Here is a 12,474-nt window from a genome sequence, read left to right on the forward strand (position 1 = left end):
AGGACTTGTGCTCCAGATCCCTCACCAGCTCCATTGCCCTTCTCTGGAGCCGCTCCAGAATCTCACCGTTCCTAACATTTTTTTTTGATTCTACCCCAAAAGCCCCGGTGTTCCCCCCGCCCTGGGGGGCCGGAGCTGAGGGCGGGGGCGCTCAGGGGACCCCGTGAGGGCCCGGCCTCACCTGCGGCGGCGGCGGGCCGGGGGCGGCGCGGCGGGCGGTGCCGGGAAGAGCGGCCGGGCCGGGCCGGGGCGCGCGGGGCGGGGAGGCGCCCGGAAGAGCCGGTTTCCTCAGCGGGACGGGAGCGGCGCCGGGAGGGAGGAGAGACAAAGCGGCCGGGGGCCGGAGCGGAGCGAGAGGAGGCGGTGAGGCGATCCCCTTGCTTCCCGGTAAAGTTGTGGAGGGGTTTTAGGCTGCGGCTGCGCCGCCCCGTTTCTCCGAGTTGGAAAGTTTTGGGCGGTGAGGCGGGCTGGGCCCTGCCGGCCGCCCGTTCTCTGTGAGGGGAGCGGAGCGCGGCCCGGCCCGGCCCGGCCTGGCGGAGAGGAGAGAGGAGCGGGCCGCGCCGCCGCTTGTGGGGCGTGGGCCCGGGCCTTGGGCTGGTCGCGCTGGGAGGCCGCGCTGGGCCAGGCCGGTGTGGGGAGGTGGCGGCCGGGGCGGGGGTGGTGGGGGGGCGCGCTGTGTTTTGGGTCGATGAGAGTTGGTTTTTTTTTTCGGTGGGAAAAGCGGCGGAGGAGCCCGGTTGCTGGAGAAGTTTGTGGTGGCGCCGGGGACTGTGGGGAGAGGCTCCTCCCCGCCCAACCGGGGCCGCTCCCCGGCGGTGGGCCCGGGCAGGGCTGCCCGCCCGGCCGCACGGAGCCGGGCTCGGCCCTGGGGTGGGCCGGCTCCTCCTTTCGGCTCCCCCCCCCCCCCCCCCCCCCCCGGATCTTCTCCCGTCTTCCCTCTCGCCCCAGTCGGTGGTTTCGGTACGCAAACCAGCCTCTCTTCTCTGGGAACAGCCCCCTCGCCTTGGCTCTTGCCACGTTTTTCGACACCCACCTCTAATCTGCTCGTACGCAGTAAGGCTTCTCCTTCGCTGGCAAGAAGTTTCGTGCTACTTTTTTTTTTACAGCCGAAAAGTAGGGAGAGACCTCAACTCTCAGCCGCCGGTTTATGCGCGACCCTCGTCCCTGTGGTCCCGGGTCGCTGGGCAGCGTGTATCAGCTGGTTTTTATTCACTGCTCACTCCACTTCAAACCTTGTGAAATCTTTCAGCCTGAAAGCTTGCAGGAAAGTGTGCGGCACGCTTATGTTGAGCGAAGAATTGGCTGTGGTCAAGGGACGCTTCCCGGCCCGCCTGCCCTGCCCAGGAGGCGACGGCTGTCTGCTGGCGAGGGCCATCGATCGCTCACTCGCCCAGCCTGGGGTATGAGCCTCCATCACCCTGTCCTCATTCCAGCTCTCGAGTTATGAGTCAAGGCATGTCTGGGTTATCTGTATTGAACTAGTCTGGGAGCTCTTTGCTGCCCTTCCCCCTCTTCCCCCCCCCCCTTTTTTTTTTTCCTTTGTTTTTTGAGATGGGGGTTGTGTGAAAGGTATTCTCGGCACTTGAGTTATTTATTTCCTGCATTTCACGCACAACGCCCCCCCCTCCCCCCCCCAACTATGAGTGGGGAAGCGGGGGGAGGTGGGAGAGGCTCTGTTAGCTGCACAGTTGTGCTAATGCACGTCCTCAGTCCTGCTGGCTGCACCGGCCTTCGGGTACTTTCAATCCCAGCTAAAGGCTGTGGTGTGGTTTGTTTTGGTTTTGTTTTTTCAGCTCCTGGGTTGGTTTGTAGGCAGGTTTGTGTTTAAATGGAGGTGAAAGCCCGGTTTACTTTACTGTGCGGTCTTTTAGGTACCCTGTGGTCTGTCTTGGGGTGCTAAGGCCACATTAAATGTTTAGTAGGACTTGTTTCTTCCTGCTGAATTGAAACTTTTTGTTTAAAAAGGGCATAATTTTATGTTGGGCCACTAACTGTTTTTTATTTACCAAGAAACAGTTTTTAAAATATCAAGGAGATGTTTTTTTGGCTTTTCTCAGGAGAAACAGACAAAGGTTTACTAGTTTTTGTTTTTAAAATGCTTTGCCCTAACCTTTTCCATAATAAACAACATGCCTCCAGTCTTTGCCTTTTTTTTTTTTTTTTTTCAGCCAGCTCTAATAATAGGCCTCTGCATCAGAGATTAAAAGTTTATGCAAGGTGGCAGGGGGGAGCACAGCAGGCAGGGATTAGAAATCCCATGCCCAAACCGATGATTTAAAATACCAAATAAAATCCCAACGTAAATATTTACCTCACAATAAATTTTCAAGCTTTGTGAAGCATCAGCATTTCTATGCTGACATATGTAATGGCAGCTGTTAATGTGCAGCTTCTTCATAGGGCTTCTATTGGTCTGATAAAGTTACTTGAAAGATGTAATAAAAAGTAATTTGTGGGTTGGTTTTTTTTTTCAGCAGCACGAATATCTTCCTTTTGCAGCTGTAAGATCAAGAAACTGGTCTTGCAAAGGAATCCACATTAGTAGAAATGTTTGAGCTGGAAATACACTTTAGTGGGACTTCAGCCCTGCCTTGAAATTGTATCTGCTGTTACTATTTGATTTCTCAATTACCTTTCTCATGCAGAGAATTAGTTTAGCTCACAAAAATTTGTAGCGGCAAAACCAGTCCACTCATCGTCAGCGGATAGTAAGGCTACTCTAGAGTGAGTACCTCCGTGGCCATGATATTTCTGTTAAAGGACTTGCTGTATTCAGTTTTACTGGCATCTCTTGGCTTTGCTGGACATCAAGGAAACGTGATGAGTAAGAGAGGATTGAGTGTTGTTTTGCGAGGACAGTGCCATATTGAGACAGTCATCCAACATGGTGATGAATGCCTGTTGTTATTTTCTACTGTTGTGCTGCCTTAACTGGAAATCACTCAAATTCTTGTGCTGTGGAACTTTAATGTATATAACCTTGAGGTTTTGGATCCTTTGCTTCTCTGGGAATTCACCCTAATTTAGTTTTATAGCTAATCTGGAATAGCTCTATTCAGTGAGTTTATAGCTTGTGCGTTGGTTAAACAGAGCTGCAGCTTTAGAGAAAGTGCAGATGTTTGATAATTACTACTTTTAACTTCATACTATTTTAATCTAGCATATGAGGCTTAAAATAGAGCCTACACACAAAACTGTATACCAGCACCCTTCCTGGAGGAGCTACACTGGAAAGACGAGCATTGAGAGTGACCTGCTGTGCCTCAAAGCAGAGCTGGGTGCAAATAGATTTGTTGAGGTAAAGGAATCGCAGGAGGAACGCAGTCACTGCAACTGTAAGTGGGATCTTTCTCCTTGAATGCCTGAGACTCGTTATCTTCCAGTCAGGGTGAGAATGGGTGTTGACTCTGGTTTCTGGTGTGCAGTGGGTTGGTATAGGCACTTGTATTGGCAAATCTGATACTTAAATATGATTCATAGTTCCTCTTTGACTTTTTTTTTTATTTAAAGAGCCAGCTACCTTTTCTCTAAACACGGTTACATATTTTTGTTTGTTAGTCCTAGATGTACTACAGAAAACATCAGCTAGTCTTTGACATGTGTTTATAAATAGCTCTGGTGGAATCAGAGAGGAGTAACCTTTTTTTCCCCGTGCTTTATAAAGTGATAGAAACTATTAAATACACAGATCTAAACTAATGCAGTTTGCAAAGGGAAATTCTTCCCCAGTCTATTGACTTTCCTTTCTGTTACAATTTTTCTAACTTGCAAAAGACATCTACTTGATTAATCATTTAGACTCATGAGAATTTCTTTTGAAAGGCTTTAAGTTCAGGCATCTATGGATGGAAAAAGCAAATTTGAGGCCAGCTATAGTTAAAGGGGTAACAGTTACCAAGGTAGAGAGTAGAGCAGTGCTGAGAACATGAGACCAAGCTGGGTGCCAGTCGGTTCCCCAGTAGATCTGTTTTAATACACTGACTGACACAGGGAGGGAGGAGTGTTGATGTTACAATCTAAGAGTGAGTTAAACTCCCGTGGTGTTTCCAGGGCACCGAGGACGTTGAGAGCAAATAAGCTAAGGAGCTAGCGGCAGTGTGGCAGGTAGGATTTCGCTGTTGATAACACGAGATACAACTTAAGCTCATGGTGTGCCTTTTTGCCAAACAACATGTGGTTTTCTAAGCTGCCTGTGTGCTGTTCTAGAACAGATGTGTACGACTGTATATACTTCAGAAGAATTTCTGTGTGGAGCTGATGTCAGGGAGCAAATGAGCTGTTAGAGGAGGCTGTAGGCCCATGAGTGTACCTTGTTCTGGAGTAGCCTTCAACAGCTACTCTAAGAAAGAGACTGAAACTAGTGAGCTTGTGGATAGCTGACGAAGGATCAGGAGAAAAAGTTTTGCTTTGGGGTTTTTTTTTTTTTTAATTTTTCTTTTCCTGGAGATTAACTGAAGGAAATGAGGAGAGAGCATAGGCCAGACGCTTCTGTCCCTGCTGTTATTCAGCAAAAGATCAGAGAGCATTTAGGTAAATACTAAATTTGCTTATTTTCAGTTAATAAGAAGTCAATCAGAATTACTGCTGTCAGGATGATGTGGCCTTGATGGCATGCATGATTTTTTTCCCCCTTCCACCATGTTTCCCAGTCCCCCAAGGGTTCAGAGGATTTTCATTCACTGCATTTTCCTGGGTACTTTTATAGGTACTTTTATAGGCTCTAAGGAGGGGATTCTTCTTTCCATCTTTTTTTCTGGACGATAAAAGTACAGCCCAGAAGATTCACTTAAATGGTCTGCTCAAGGGCTGAGCTAGTGATGTAGCTTTACATAGCCAAAAGGGTCAGTTTAATTTTTCATGTAAACAAGGCTGAGCTGTTTGCCTATAAAACGGTGTTTAACCTGTGTAACACTGAGCAGGTCAGTATTCATCTTTGCAAAGTGCTCTTGAGATCTTTAGCTGAAGCCGTAGATGGGTAAATGTTTTTTTTTTTAATTGACTAGAATAACAAATTCAGAAACGACGTTGTTGAATAGCAGAGGACAGACTGGTGGTATGCTAAGTGAGAAGCAAGAAGGTGCAAGTGGGTGTTTCTCTGTGTACAGCAACTAATCAAGATGTACAAGCTGCCTGTTTTTTTACCTACTTTCTTGCAAGTATGTCCTTGTAACGTGTACTTGTAAAACTCATTTCCTTTAGCATGACTTAAAGACCTAGCAAGTGGTGTTGCTCAAGATTTTGGGTAATTCCTGCTGGACTGTGGGCACCTATGCAAGTGACAAGTGCCATATAAACTTCACGTGCAACTTACCAGAAAGTTAATTTCAACCAGTACCCGATGTTCAGGTGTTTCAGAGTCTAAGCATCTTAAATTATGTACTCATTTAAAGGATGGGAAGTCACAACAAAGAACTGGAGGCCATGAGCAGGGGACTTGATGTGATGTGATTAATGTAGCTGAGAGGTCCCAGCCTGGCGTCCTGTCTCCATGACCCCTGTCGTCAGGTTTTTGTTGTACTGGTCCCAATGACTTTTTATGAGTCTAGCTCTTGTCTGAGGCCCTAAATTACAAGCCATTTGCCTGGCCTTGGCCAAGCTGGCTGTTAACACCACCAGAAGGAGGGAATAAGACAGGAACTCCAGGGGTCATTCCCATTCCCACTGCTTGTCACACTGAGCAGTATCCTCTGTCGCCTTTGAGGAGTGACGTATGCTTTTGGGCGGTGTCTGGTGTCCTCCTCTGGTTCCCTGATTGTAATTTTTGACCCTTGCCACCTTTATTTTTATTGACCCCCACAATCATTTGGCTTCCCTTCCCTGTATTCTTCCCCCACCTTTTTCTTGCGTGGGGACAGTGTATAAAGCTGTTCCTAAAAGCGGAAGCAACAGGCAAGCAATAAATGAGAAAAGGGCAGACAAGTAGCATTGCTTCCCCGAGGTGCTGTGCCAGGCTCCCGCAGCGTAGGAGCTTACTGAGCCAGGAGTCTGAGCCTGGTCTGACTTCTGTGCTGCAGACTGGGCCAGAGGCGCCGGTGGCCAGTGCCCAGCGCTGGTGGCAGCACTGCTTGGCTTTGGATGCTGGCGGGCTTGTCTGCAGGTGCAGACCGTCTGTCCCTTCCTTCTATTCAATGGGCTCAGTTCAATGACTTAATTCCTTTTAAATTTAGAAGCCTGCTTGAGAATTGAAAGGCTTCACACAAGGTACAAGTAAAATGAAAGACCCAATGTATTTTTTTGAGAGGGTAAAAAGCAAGGATCTGGTTTGGCTGCATGAGAAGCTCTGGAGTGGTTTAAATTTCTGTACAGAGTATGGCTTTGTAGTTACTGCCACTTCCACTTTTTGGAAGATGTGTTTAATTACAAACCACTGCCGTTACAGCTGGAAACTCATTTCCTAACTAACATTAAACAATGCATCCTGAAAGCAGAGATGTGTGGAAGGCTTTTAGGAGAGTGAGCGTATCCCTCCCTCAAATATCCCATATTTGTTACTCCACTGCGCTTCTGCTGCTGGTGGAGTCCTCAACTCAATCACAACACTCTTATTTTGTACTGCTACAGTGAAGAGTGCAATACAAGAGTGTGGGTGGGTTTTTTCCCCTGTCCTAGCTGGGATTAGGGGGGGGGAAAATAATGACATAAGATGCAAAAAAAAAAAAAAAAAAAAGCTAGAAGCTTTATTTGTAGCAAGCCAGAATGATGCAAGTTAGTTGTGCAGGGTTAAGAGCTTATAACCTCAAGAAAAAAGAAATTAATTTGTGGTCTGTATGCATCAATACTTTAGCATCAGGTGTTTTAAGCTGTTTTACTTAGTTTGCAGGAATTGGTTAAGACAATTTGATTATGTTTAACAGAATATTATCACAGGCCTAGGGAAAAGTCAATGGTTATCGGTGAAAGACGCAGTGTTCAGCAGAACCAGAGGCAAAGTGCTGGTGCAGAGCCAATTGAACAGGATTTCTTAGCTCATCTGTTTTTGTTCGGTAGCTTTGTCTTGTTTCCTGTTCCTGGGGGTGAAGAGAAGGGGTAGAGAGAGAAAATGTGTCTTTAATCAAATATAAGTTGGTTTCCAGTCAGTAAATGGCTGTGTTACTAGGTTAAAATATTTATTTTTTTTTTTTCCAGCAAGACCAGCCAAGCAATGACTCCTTCCTCTCAAACCTTCCGGTTCCTTCCTGTTGCTTTTATGAAATGTGGGTGCGTCAGTGACTATTTTTTTTGTTTGAACAAGAGTTGCTTTAATTGGTCATCCATACGCGAAGGCAGTGACTCGAAAGGATTCCTGTCCAGGCGGATGGTTGTTAGCTCTGATTCTCGCACGCCACTGTGAAGCCTTAGCGAGCGTGTACTTGACAGAAGGTGGTTATGGCTTTGTAGGTAACTCTGGGAAGCATCCAAAAATTAATCGCACCGGTGTGTTTTTATTATTACTTGCTTTGCTCTTCTGGAGAAGCTGCAAAGTTCTCCTCAGTCAGTGCCTTCTGTGTTCTCAGTGTCTGCAACCTTGTTGACAGTTTGTGGGTAGAGGAGATGGTGTGTGTTAGAGCATCCTACCTTACATCTTCTTCCAGATAATTGCAGTCATTTCGAAGGTGCTTAACTCATCCAAACAACACTTGTGTGTTACATTTTATGTTCGCTCTTCTTCCTGGGGTTTGTTTTTGTGGGATTTCCCCCCCCCCCCCTTCTTAACTCGCAGCATGTGTTGGTGGAGCTGCAAGTTGAGAGTTGTCTGGGGGCGTGCAGTGATGTTGCAATTCTTCTTCCCGTGAAACTAATTCATTGTTTATAGCTAAGAGATGTTGTTGAAGGTTGCCGTGAGCATAAAGTGAAATTCTCGGCCTTATCATTTGTGGGCTTTGTTATTTCTTTTTTCTTTTTTTCTTGAAAAAATAACTGCTTTGTAATTTTTACATAAGACAGACCGTGTTCCTGAATCAAAGTGAAGGGCTGAAAAAAGAATTCTAAACAACTTTTCCTGGAAACTTTGGAAAACATTTTACTTTGAAGAATCTTTACGCTCATGTTCTCCTTTTCTTCGGTGGCTGCTCTTCTTTCAGTAGCTTTTGCAAATGCTGAAAACTGTGGAAAACTCTTTTCACTCTTGTAACGCTATGAATTTTTGTTACATAGTCTTTAGTTGCTAATATGCTGGGCATGCAATTGAGAAAGAATATGGTATTCAGTCTCTGTTAATACAAGACTGTCCGTATTCTCCATGTTTAAGCAAATTGTCTCTTATCAAACCTCTAATTATAGGAGTCTCATTTTTTCAAAACATGCGTGTCAGCTCAAACGGCTCCAGTATTTGTATACTTCTGACTCTTTTAAAATTGTTAATGAAGGTCTAGATTTAGAAGATGTGGTCGGCTAAAAGCACTGAAGGGTATTGCATAACAACATCAATTTAGGAAGGAAAATGCGGTTTGAGTAGGGTCAGATTCTGGTTATTTCTGACTCTGTAGCTTAAATGGCACTTTTTATTGCAGATTGAGCGCTGAAGAAGATCAGAACAAAAATACCCAGGTTTTCTTTTCCTTTTATTGCCAGCCATCAGTGTTTTTTTGCAAGCTAAGCAAGAATTTTGCAGCAGTGGCAAATTCTTGTGCCAACTGATAAAGTGGGCTAATCTATTATAAATTTTTTCTTATTTGTGGAATACTTGCGGCAAAAATTAATTCGTTAAAAGGTTGCCCCTTCTTGTGTTCATTGCTAGCTTCAGGTTGGTGATTGGAACCTGTGCTGGTGTAGCTTGGGGTTCAAAAAGAGTTGTGCTCTAGCCACAGCCTAGTTGTTATATCTTCACTATATGTGTCCCTAGGGTCTGAAACGCATACTGTGGTTCTGAGAGTGACGGTAAGCTGTTCTTCCATTCTTTCCTAGTGATTTTAGGGAAGCTTTATACAGTTTTCTGCTTCAAGGGTGGGGAATAGACACTGTGAGGCTGGAAGGGTTCTCAGTTGAATCAAAGTGCTCCAGCAGATAGATCCCAGGTGAAACCTGTCTACTCTCTCTCCAAGCTGAGTCCTCTTGGTCTGTTGGAAAGTGCTGTTTATATAGGCTTAAATGTGAGAAATGTGGCTGAGAGGGGCCTGGGGTTTGGGAGTTTGAAGTTACCATGCTTCAGGGATAAGTTAGTTGGAAGTTGTTGCTTTCTGCTTAAAATGCAAGTATGTTGCCCTTCTGCAGGGCCAGAATGTTGCAGTCTTGACCCAAAGATCAGAGAGCTAAAATACAGCAGTTGGAAAAACCTGGTGATTACTGGTCTGAAGTTGGAAGTTACCTTTCCTGGTGTTAGTGTTGCTGGTGTTCAGCATAAAATGCACCACCATTATTATGCAGATAAATGAGAGGATTTATTATTAATAGTAATAGCTTACTGCTTAGTGGCACATCCTCTTCCTTTCCCAAATTCAAGGTTTTGCAGCTAGAATGTTAAAATTAATCTTACTTGTATCTGAGTCTCTTTTTTTTTTGTGTGTGTGTGGCTTTTTTTTTTTTTTTAGCAGTGTCTTGATATTCCATCAATTTTCTTTATGCAGTTAGAATCCTGCTTGAGTTTTGAAAACTGTGCAGAAATAAATTGGATGCTTGTTAGGACATACCGGGATATCCATCTGGACAGTTAAATGGGTATAAGCATGAGTTTGGTTCTTGCATTCTTTTAGGATGTCATCCATGGACTGTAGCCTTAATGTGACATAAATAAGCCACTAATTGCCCGTGCTTGCTGTGATTTGGCTTGCCGTGCACCTCCTTTCTAGCTCCTTTGAGGCAAAACAATCCTGGCAAAAATAAAATGATCAGAGCTTAACATGTACATAAATGAATGCAAGAGACTGTTGTTAGCGCTGGCGTCTCCAAAACAGGGTTTATTTGTGGTTGTGAAATCACTGCTGTGGTCCCGGGAACACCCCGATGAAGCTGCTTGTGCAGAGCATGCCTTCCATCCTCCTAATGGCAGCTAGACCAAAAGGAAGGCATGAAAACCTGTTGATACAGAGTGCATTCCTGCTTTGGGAATGAAAATAAGTTACTTGAATCCACGGTACTACAGCGGTTGGGAAGCTGTTAGGAAACAGCACATACTCCTTTGACAAGTGTGTTGCATCTTAATCTGGTGACATGCCCCATGCCTGCTTTTGTGTGACAGTGCATGGAATAGGGTGGGCTGTGCTTCCAGAGGGGAAAAGGTGTCGGGCTCTGTGTGGCATGCTGCTGGCTCTGGTAACCAGGCAGCAGGCAGGAGATAACACCATGTAGAAGAGCAAACAGAGTTATAAACTTCATCGATTTTTGTAGGGGCACCAAATTAGGTTGCATCTCTTAACTCAGTAGCAAGGTCTAAAGACTTACTAAACAAATGGAGTAGTAGAGAAGCATTTGTTTGTTACTGGCTGTTCAAGGCTTTCTGATGAGTGGTTTCAGATGCTGCTCTATAGGCCTCCTCCACAAGAGCAACAAAGAATAAAAACCATGAAAACAGATTATGAGAGCTGGATCTGGAATGGTACTGGTGAGAAATAGGCCTATCTGAACCGGAATTTCTTCTTTTTACTTGTCTGGTTACTACAGTCTGTGGAAAAAATGTGTAGCAAAGTTGAATACACTGAAATGACAGAAATGTTTTGATAATGAAAGAATATAGTGGACGCAACATCTGAGTTTGTATTCATATTTCAGATGGTGAAATTGTAATAGTAAGGATTTCTATGGAGGTAGTACGTTCACGGCATTTATGGTGGAGGAGAGATTTGGTGGCTAAGCAGACAAAATTTAAGGTTGAAGGCTATGTTAGAAGAGGATGTCTATCTGTTTTTAGTTGTGTACACTTGGTGTTAAATAAAAATAGGTTAAATCAAACCTGATTAAATCCTCCTTGAAAAGCATCGCGTATACCAAATATCCTTGAGTAGCAGCTCTTCAGCCGCTGAGAGGAGCGGTGCTTTATTTGTGGAAGGGGGCAGACATGTTCATTTCCCCTGAGGCTGTGAGGGGAAAGAGGAAAGAATGAAACATCTTTCTTTTTTTCTGGGTACTCTTAGCTGTGTGGAAAACAGTTCTGAACTGTCAGTGGGGCATGATGAAACCCCTGCATGTGAGCTGGGTTTAATATGAAGTGCACCTTTTTCAAACCAAAAAGGTTCATAAGTTTTGTCTTAACAGTGTATGTTAGATACCCAGTTCCCGCAGATCTTTATCTGCTCTGTCTTGTCCTCCACCTTCAGCAGGGGTAAGGGATCCCTGCTGGTTATCACATGGGTTAGGTACTTGGGTAACAAACTAAACAAAACGAGAAGGATTCCCTCGGGAACATGGAAGCTGGTTCACTTTCTGTCTGGAAGATGAAGCTGGGTCATTGTGTCATGAATCCCACCATGTTCTGTGCTGGTGACTTGGGTGATGGTATAAAGGCTATTCTCATTACATTGCACAGAATATCCAAAGCCAGCCTGCAAGCATGGTAGAGGACAGGATTATCATTCAAAATGACTGTGACTATGTAAAGAAATAGGAGAGAAAGAAATAAGCTGCAAAATAATGCAATCAAGTACATATTACTGTGCCGGGGCACAGTCAGCTGCATAAAATGAGGAACAGCTTAGGTGGGCAGCAGAAAGGGCATTAAAATGGAGAATGTCCTCCCAGGTATAAAATGTTCTTGTACCGTACTCTTTTGTTAGGTTTTCTGGGTAACGTAATGCTTGAGTTCGGCATGCGGTCTGTTGTGCTTGGCCCAGGTGAGCCCCCCTGCTGTGCAAGTGAGACCACTGTTTGAATACCCTCTTCCCTAAGAAAAAGCAGAAGAGAACGGTGAGTGTAGTTAAAAGCTTTTTAGAAAGCAGGCTATCAGGATAGTTAAAATTTGAAGACTGTTAGAAGATGGCACGTAAAAGACTCTTCAGGTAGCACAAGGTGGTGGGACTTAAGTTGCAGCACAGGAGAAGGGCAGTTAGATCTTCCACTGAGTAACCAAGGGAGACTTGCCCTGGTGCAGGGGGATCTCCTGGTACAGAGCAGGTTGAACGTTTTAGCTCGGTGGTCCCTGAGATACAGCCGGCACTGCCTTTGGCTGCGTGTGGGAGTGCAACCTGGAAAAACAGGACCATGAGTGCTAGGCCTTTCCGTGATTCTGTTGGTGTGCAGAGCTCACTGTTGAAATAGTGCTCCTTCATGGGCTTTTTGAAAAGCCTCGCTTGCCTTCAGGACACTTCGGCAAAGAAGCCGCGGAGCTGCATTCCTATGCTTGCCAAAGTCTAGAAATTATTTGCATGCCAGTATTCTGGAAGTAGGTATCTGAAGTTATTCTTAAAACCTTGAATTACCAGTTTTTGAAAACACTACAACCTTTAATTGTGGCTTTTGGAAAGAGCCCTGTACGCATATCAACCTCAGTGTGTTCGCGGCAGCCAGTTCGTTCCATGTGGGATGTAAACGCAGCCCCAGCAGTTCAGTGTGTCCTTCTGCTCAGGG

The 12,474-nt window shown here is 45.2% G+C and overlaps 1 protein-coding gene across 2 annotated transcripts in view; it reads left to right on the forward strand.

The window, feature by feature from the left end:
• The first annotated feature begins 244 nt into the window (after window positions 1-244).
• The window catches only part of CTNNA1 (catenin alpha 1), a 121,895-nt gene continuing 109,665 nt past the window's right edge, over window positions 245-12,474 (forward strand). The window contains exon 1 of one of the 2 annotated variants that reach the window (XM_054217677.1): window positions 245-363. The gene's annotated coding sequence lies outside the window, so the exon portion shown is untranslated. Of the gene's footprint in view, window positions 388-12,474 lie in introns of both variants that reach the window. The other variant, XM_054217676.1, reaches the window with a different exon arrangement.

Source organism: Rissa tridactyla, chromosome 11, assembly GCF_028500815.1.
Source record: "Rissa tridactyla isolate bRisTri1 chromosome 11, bRisTri1.patW.cur.20221130, whole genome shotgun sequence".
Lineage (NCBI taxonomy): Eukaryota > Metazoa > Chordata > Aves > Charadriiformes > Laridae > Rissa > Rissa tridactyla.